The following is a 5,835-nucleotide window of genomic DNA, read 5'->3' as shown; positions in this document are numbered from 1 at the left end:
ACTTCTCAAATAATGTATAGAGGATTCTCTTTGCTCCTTTGATGGTTCATCTCCTTATTATGAATTCATCATTTATGACTGGACAAATTTTCCGCGTCTGAAACTTGCCTTGCAAATACTAAACGCCTATTTTAAAAAAGGGAATTTTGAAAATTGAAAATGTAAAATACGACTTAGTTTGATGTAGTGATTGTATTAGACAAAGGAATGATATTCATTAAATTCCTTTCTCCAATACAATCTCCAGACGTTCTACCACCACGCGTTGTCAAATGCGTCGGAGAGTTTGTGAATCACAAGCATCTTGTCAATGGTATATTTTTCCTAATTTGTAAGGGCCTAAATGATTTCATGTCATAGATCTCGTAGAAAGATACAATTGTCTTTTATCTCACTAAAAATGTATATACAGATATCTAAATATGGATAGTTTGGAGATGTAAATTTGATTAATGGTACTAACAATATGTTAAAATATAAATTTTATAATATTTTGTTGAAATGCAATCTTGAAGAAATATATAAGAGTTTTTTGTTATTTTGTTTTCGAAATAATTTGAAAATATCCTATTTATGATTTTAAATTTGAAAGTACACCTCTTTTTTTTTAAGTTTTGAATACTACATTTTTTATAAGTGTGAAGACATTTTAATCAAGAATAACCAACGGGTTTAGGCTAGTGGCGCTTGAGGGATAACTTCAATACGGCGAACTCACAGTTTCCGTTTAGCCACTCGGGCTACCTTAAATGGTAAGAATATATGGTTGCTGCGAGTTTTATGAGATTAGTCGGTTAACCTCGTTCGCTGGATTCTCACAGTTATAAAAAAAAAGAAAAAAAAGATTAATCCAGATTTTCGCTAGACTGTAAGAAAAAAAATTTTAAATTCAATATTATTATTATTTGTGTTTGAGACAAATACATGTTAATATTTTAAAATAACAAATACATATTTTTAGTCTTATCTCTGACTTTTTTACTTTAATAATTCTATACAAACATCAAATTAAAGGAAACTCCTTAATCTTAACCAAATCAAACCAGTACTTCGGTTTGTTGGCAAAACCAGGGATAGTTTTATTTACTTGCCAAGCAAGTACGAAGCTTCCTCCTGGATGACCTTCCATGCCTCCTTCACGTGCTTCTGCTCTGTCAATGGCGCTCCTATGGAAAAACGTAGAACCATTTTTCCCGACAAAGCCTGTGTCCCATACAAATATATCTTAGTTTCAAAAGAAGAACAAAGAGAGAGGGAGAGAGATGTTAGTACTTACAGTGTGAGAAATGAAGAGTTTCCCTGAGGAATTCACTGCCTCTAGGAGCTCGAGGTTTCGACTATTACACTTCTTTTCGTCGTTATCGATAGGAACGATACGAAAGCAGACGAGAGAAAAGATCCGAGGAGTGATAACCTCAAAGTTAGGATCTTGAGAGACAAGTTGTTCAAAAACTTTAGCCAGTTTGATATGGTTTCTTATATAGCTCTTCAATGTCTCAGCTCCATAGAGCCTTAAAACCATCCATAGTTTCAATGATCTGTTAAAACACACACACAACATACTCTCAGTATATTGTATATATGCATGCAGACGTACTCCTGAGAGAGAGAGCAAAGAACCTGAATCTTCGTGAGAGAGCGATTTGCCAATCTTTGTAATCAACAACCAAGTTTGCCTCAGAGGCCTGCCCAAAAAATGAGACTGCTATAGTCTCAAGCTTCCTGGTTTTTTTTGGTGAAACTCAAATTATTCTTACCTTGTTTTTGAGATACTCTGGATTTGCTGAAAAGGCTTCAGTGACAGCATACTGATCCTGTGTATTAAAACAATATTTGTTTTACGTGAAAAGAAAAAAAGAGGGCATATCATATGTATATACCTTCACCCAGAGTAGGGAACAGTCGAAGTTTGTGAGGAGCCCTTTGTAAGCATTCATGTTAAATGAGTCTGCAGTTTCTACTCCGTCTATGTACTGTCTATACTCTGGACATATGCATGCATTCCCAGCGTACGCTGCATCCACATGAAACCACATCTCATTGCTCTGAGAACGCAGCAAAGAGAAATAGCTATCAGTTTCTATGCCTTAGTGAAGTTGACATCAAAATAATAATAGTAATAATAATAATAACTCTGTACAAAGCTTGTGTCCACCTTTGCAATCTTTCCCAGTGCGGCTAACGGATCAACTGCGGTTGAAGAAGTGGTTCCAACCTGGAATTAACAAAAGAATCTTTCAGAAACTAAGCACGCTTCTGAGTAAGTAACAGTTTAGCTAGTGCTTACATTGCCACACAAGAAGAAAGGAATCAATCCAGCTTCAAGATCCCGAGAAACGGCTTCTTGAAGCAATTCTGGACGCAGAGCATAGTTTGTAGAGGTATCTGCCTTCAGAACCCTCCAATTCTCCGGATGGATTCCGGCTATCTGTCACTCACATAAACCGGAAGTTAGCTTTTTTTTTTAGCAAAACTTTCTTTGATCAAATCTGCAAAAACTTCACTTGGCAAGCTTTTTGTAAAGCTGAATGTGTCTGGTCAGAGGAGTAGACAACAAGCTTCCCAAGCGCGTTCTTGCCAGCAGTTCTTAAGACCTTATCTCGAGCAGCAATCATAACAACAAGAATAGCTTCACTAGCTGACCCTTGGATGACTCCACCTCCTTTTCCTAAAGTAACATGTTTAGTTGAATTGTTACGACAAGGTCAACTGGTGAGAAATACAAAGGAATATATGGAATGTAGGAATTATTATTATGGAATTTAATAGAATAGAATCAGCATTCTATTTATTCCAAAACATTTTCGATTTGGAATGAAAATTGTTTTTTTCTAGGATAATATAAAATGTCATGGAATAAAATAGAATAGTGTTTCTATTTTTTAATTATTATAACTGGTGAACATTTTTGGAATGCAAAGAAATTAAGTATTTTTGAAGATTTTATTCTAAAAAGTGTATTCAAGTTGCACCCTATATATGTTATTTATGATTATATAACCTTTGGAGAGAAACTGTTCGGGTAGGTTGAGCAGTTTTGCAAGCCAATCAAGAACGATTATTTCGAGCTCAGTGGCAGCTGGAGAAGCTACCCAACTAAAACCAATAACATTAAGACCAGTACTCAACATCTCTCCCAAGAACCCTGCAACGCTGCTGTTAGAAGGGTAATAAGCAAAGAAACTAGGGCTTTGCCAATGCGTTACTCCAGGCAATATCTTCACCTTAACATCTGCATAAAAGAAAACTTACATCAGATCTGTCTATGCTCAACCAAAAAGTATCAGAAATGGTCCAAAAAACTGGAAGTGGGTATTCCGTTATTTCACCATCAAGAACTTGTTCCAGCGTTTCAGGGTGGTCTGGTGCTGAATCAGGCAAAAGGTTATGAAGATAACCAGGCTGTATCAGAGAGACAAGTAACATGAATAAACAAGAGAGATTCAAATAGCAAAGCCTAATCTCATGACAATTCCAATTTGGTTAAACCGTAAACACACACATCAAAGTGATGTTCACAGAGAAAAGTCAGCGACCTGAACTTGGCTACGGACAGGGAAAGTTTCGATGGTTTTGTAATAATCAGCAATGAAATCAACCATTCGATGTCCGTACTCTCTCAGTTGCTCAGAGTCCATCGGCTTCAACACGTTCTTACTACCATACTCCCTGTTCCATGATAATAAAAACTCAAGCAAGATTCGTAAGGAATCATGACAAAAGCGTACATTCTTTCAAGAACTTACATTCTTTCTTGTTTATATCTCAGAAGCTTTTATGAGTGGTTTGGGTTTCAGCTCTCTCTTATTTATATGCCACATTGTATGGGGTTATTATAAAGATGCCTACTTGTATTTGTTGAGCTTTTGTTGCTGGCCTGTTTGGTTCAGAATTGTAAGCATATTTTGGATTCTGGATTGAGTTACAAGTGTTAAAAAAACAGCAAGGCCATTATAATATTATAAAAAGATAACACATGTTCTTAGAACTTTTCTGAAAAATAGGCTTTCCTAGTAAAGAAAATCTCATCACATCTATATTATTATTTATGAAGTGATTTTGTTTATTTGTCATGATTTCCATGATTTTAAGTAATTTTACTCATTTATCATGTTTAATTAGGTTTAAGCTGAGTAATTACTTTATTAATAGTTTTTGGCTGAGTCAATAATTTATTAATTTAAATAATATAACTATAAAATTTGTAACTAGACATATATTATTTGATTTTGCTTATTTGTCATGTTCTCCATAATTTTAGCTAATTTTGATTATTTGTCATGTTTTTATTAGGTCTTAGTTTAGCATTAATTTATTATTAGTTTTTAGCTGAGTCATTAATTTATAAATTTAAATAATATAACTATAAGATTTGTAACTAGATATATTATTATTTTGATTTTTCTTATTTGTCATTGTTTCCATGATTTTAGTTAATTTTGCTAATTTATCATGTTTTTACTAGGTTTTAGCTAAGTCATTAATTTATTATTAGTTTTTAGTTGAGTCATTAATTTATTAATTTAAATAATATAACTATTTCAAGCTTTGTAATTAGACATAAAATTTTTAATTTTTTTTGTAAGTTTCACGAGTTAGGACCGATTCTTATTATTCTAATTTAAAATCATATTTGTCAGGGGATAATTTTAAATCATATATGTTTCTCGATGTGGAATATAATCTATTTTTATTATAGTTTATTGTTTAATGATAATATAGATAGTGTGTAAGTATATTTATCTTAGTCAATGTTGTATTATAGTTATAGTAGTATGTAAATGGTAATACAGAAAACTATGAGGCCGACTTTATCTTAATATCCATCTTAATAATATATTGTAATAATTTGCCGAATCTATGCTATGATAGTATATATTCTCATCATACTTTTGACGGGAAACACACACAAAACTTACAAAACTTCATCTTTAAGTAATATGAAACATTTTTGAATGTTGTCTTTTTGAAAAGAAGCATGTTTCACTTTTTCTAATTAGAGATACTGAGTCGACTAAAGATTGATATAAAATTAGAGTAAATGTGTTGATACTTTAGAATATGAAAAAAAATCAAAAACATTTGCAACTGAATTAGTGTTAGTTGATACTGTTGTAAATATATTAATTTATTTCGTTATTGATTCACGTTAATTATATGATTTGGTGTTAGTCATTTATTTTGAAATTTAATTTGTAGGGAACTAGGACTCATGCTTCTGTTGAAAAATGTTCTTTTGGACTTGTCTTTTGGTAATTTCTGATCTAAGTTATCCCAAGAAGATTCTTTTATTCTGCATAATTTTACTTTGGTGATTATACCATAAAATATAGGACGACTTCACTACTTTTTAAGATAAATTTCTATAGAAAAACCAAAATCATACTTTGTGATGATTTTACAAAAGAGTTAACAAATAATTATTTCAAGGAATTTAAAAAATACTGGGACGTTAATATGAAAAGGAATTTTTAGTCAGTGAATTTTCTCTATCATATTTTGGTTTTATTGATGTGTCATATTTATGATATGTTTGTTCCCAAGTTCTTCTTTTTAATATTTTGTGTTTTAGATATTATTGGTGAAGTTATGAATGCTGAACCTTTAAAATATATGATTGCAAAAGGAAAGTTTTTAACTAAGTTAAAATTAATTATTCGTGACAATGTAAATTTTATTCAGAGTTTAATTTAATTTAATATTGTTATATTTTTATGACATGACGCTAATTTAAATTTTTAATATTTAGTGATACATGTTTAACATGCACATTGGGTCTTGGTAGACAAACCAAGTGTTAGATTTCTTTAAACCGTTCATGAAAATCACAATGAT

At 31.8% G+C, this 5,835-nt stretch overlaps 1 pseudogene; it reads right to left on the bottom strand.

Moving 5' to 3' along the window:
• Positions 1 to 1,073: 1,073 nt before the first annotated feature.
• On the bottom strand, positions 1,074 to 3,705 carry LOC125577796 (annotated as a pseudogene).
• Between the last annotated feature and the right edge of the window lie 2,130 nt (positions 3,706 to 5,835).

The sequence above is a fragment of the Brassica napus genome, chromosome A9 (genome assembly GCF_020379485.1).
Source record: "Brassica napus cultivar Da-Ae chromosome A9, Da-Ae, whole genome shotgun sequence".
Lineage (NCBI taxonomy): Eukaryota > Viridiplantae > Streptophyta > Magnoliopsida > Brassicales > Brassicaceae > Brassica > Brassica napus.
Note: the sequence above shows the minus strand (reverse complement) of the source record. Positions and strands in the feature narration are given on the sequence as shown.